This window comes from Vigna unguiculata, unplaced genomic scaffold (assembly GCF_037176805.1).
Source record: "Vigna unguiculata cultivar grain cowpea cultivar isolate G323 ecotype 2 unplaced genomic scaffold, ASM3717680v1 ptg000404l, whole genome shotgun sequence".
Classification (NCBI taxonomy): domain Eukaryota; kingdom Viridiplantae; phylum Streptophyta; class Magnoliopsida; order Fabales; family Fabaceae; genus Vigna; species Vigna unguiculata.
Window position 1 is genome coordinate 46,000 of NW_028197039.1, and position 2,669 is coordinate 48,668.

A 2,669-nucleotide genomic window follows, 5' to 3' on the forward strand; every position below is an offset into this window, starting at 1 on the left:
TGCAGTTAGTCTAATGCATTCTGGACTGGATATGGCCCACCTATCTTTCGAGGTCACTAGTTTACACTTTCACCAACCTTTCCCATATCCGTTTTTTATGAGCAAGGGATAAAGGCCAGACAGTAATCAAGCTACTTACAATTGGATAGTACCCCTTCCATCGGAGGACTGGGTGGAGAGTGACAAATATGAGAAAAGCCTACTTACTAGCCTCCGTGAGAGGATACCACTTTGGTAGATGCTAGGGATTGGTGAGTTAGGGCAGCGAGGGATGGTGTGACATGTCTGGTCATCGCATCGATGAGAACGATGGCCGATGATATCCGAGGAGATTAGGCACCGTCGGCTTTTTTTACCTCAAAGTAAACTCGTGCTTTTCGTCGTCCTTCCCTATCTAGAGCTGGAACTTGACTAGAAAAAGACTTTTTTTGATCCCATACTGACTTGTCTTCCTGTTGGTGGTTGTGAAAGTTCAGATTTCGAGCTTAAACAGCGGAGAAGCGGATAACCTTCTATTTTTTGGGGAGTCTTTCAGGATCGATTCAAAAGGCCAGTGAAAGTACGCGGACGGATAAATCCAACAAAACCACACCGTACCGGGCCAGTAGACCTTCTTTCTCTTCTCTGAAAGGCTGTCTCCTGCCCCCAACTAGCGAGCGGCTATAACCGATGGGCGCATGGCGACCACTACTCTACCCGAAAACTAGGGTTAAGTGGGGAACCTTCTCATCGTGTTAAGCTTGCGAGCCTGTCTGTAATAGGCCCAAGCGTCTCTTGTGCTTAATCTCGAGTCTATTCCAGTGAGAAGCTTCGCAATACCCTAACACTCCATAGGCGAAAGAAATCAATAAGGATAGATATATAGATTACGCACATAGTGGTCTGGGCATTGATTTCATGTAGTGCGTACCACCGGCGGAAAGTGATTCGCTTAACACACTTGTTCGCTTGAATACAGTAGGTAGGGAAGGACAGGATATTCCTCGTCGGTTCTATTCGGTGGTGGTGGCTTAGCTTTGAATTTCTTTCCACTCATTTTGGCTTTTTCCTTTTCTTATTCATGCTTGCTCCACTAGCCTCAAACTCCATTCCAATTTCGAATCGACCCATTAATTAGAGAAAGAAGGCTTTTCTGCTTAGCAGAACCCGATTCTCCGCTCAAAACATCTGATCTTCCGACTTAAACAACCGATTCCATTTCTATCCTTTTTTTTCTATGATCAATTCAATAAAGACTTCCTTCTCAACTGACAACCCCACCCGATGGGCCTGTTCATCAGCGATATTCTTTGTAGGGCTTTCGGCTGCCTTCCTTTATTTTTGGGCTAAGGCTAGCTTTCCTAAGTAAGTTCCAGAGTGCATGAGTGAATCTTGATCTGTATTCAAGGTATGCCCTTTCTAGTTCTGTTAGAATATTGACTTCGGTTAAGCTGAGGTTAGCGAAGTCAATCCTTTGCTTGGGTCCTAGGAGGTCGGAGATAAGAGCGCTGTGTTTAAGTCGTCTGGCCGTAATACTTTCTCTGCGCCAGTAAGAGTAAGAGCTTGAGAAGAAGGGAAAGAGGAAGAAGTATTCAAATAATTCACTCCTTTCCCGAAAGCTTGACTTTCTTCTTTCTTTATATACTTAATAAGACAATACTATAAAAAAAAGACTTGGACGAGATCAGATTGAGAACTATGAATAGTAGGAATAGTCTAAAGCAGTGGTTAACTAGAAGAAGAGTCAAAGACTTTTTCCTAGCCGCTGATGGAGACAATGTGGGACCTCGTGCTCAGCCGGTTGCTCTTTTAGATAAACCTCATTTCCGGAACATTGCCTCGGTAGAAGCAAACCCAACTAATACGCAAGCCCATCTCCCGATACAATCAAATCAAAGCAAAGCAAAAGTGCCTTGCGGCTGTCGCGCCTCTCTCTCTGTCTCTGTACCTTGTGTTTGTCCTTGTTGTTTAAGATTACTAGGGGTCTTTCTATTCCTTCCTCCGATCACAGACTTTGTTTGATCAAATTCCCCGGGGCTCCCCTCGAACTGATATCCAAAGATTCCCTGTAACAGGATGGTTTGAAATGATGGTTTATTACAGGTTCTGGTGACATGAATAGGATGAGCCGGAACATGGATAACGTAGTGGTTCGAGCCGGTCGAGAGTACGAGATTACTGACCGAAGACTCTTCCATTGAGATGGGCCGAAGCCCTGCTAGCGAAGGAATGCATCCAACAGTGTTCTGTCTCATTGGTCCTCTCATGCCATAATTTGCTCATAAATCCACTTTGTTCTCCCGGAAATAACTTTCATTATAATACATGACTTATGTGACTTCGATCTGATACCTCTCGATTCAGATAGGAAATGCGCATTTGTCTCATTTTGACTCTCCCCATCTCGAATTCTACTAATTGGATATGGGACTGGTTGTGAAGGGAAGCTTTGTGGGAGAAAGGAGGAAAAGGTCAGGCTAGTCAAGGCTTTACTCAAACATATGGGATAGATTAAGAGGAAGCCTTTGCCCCGGTAGCCAAGATGAAGTCTGTTCGTCTCCTGCTCTCTATTGCTGCGAATCGAGATTGGCCTCTGTTCCAATTAGATGTTCAAAATGCCTTCCTGAACGGGGACCTCAAGGAATAAGTTTACATGAGTCCTCCACCCGGTTGTGTAAGGGGGGGGGGGA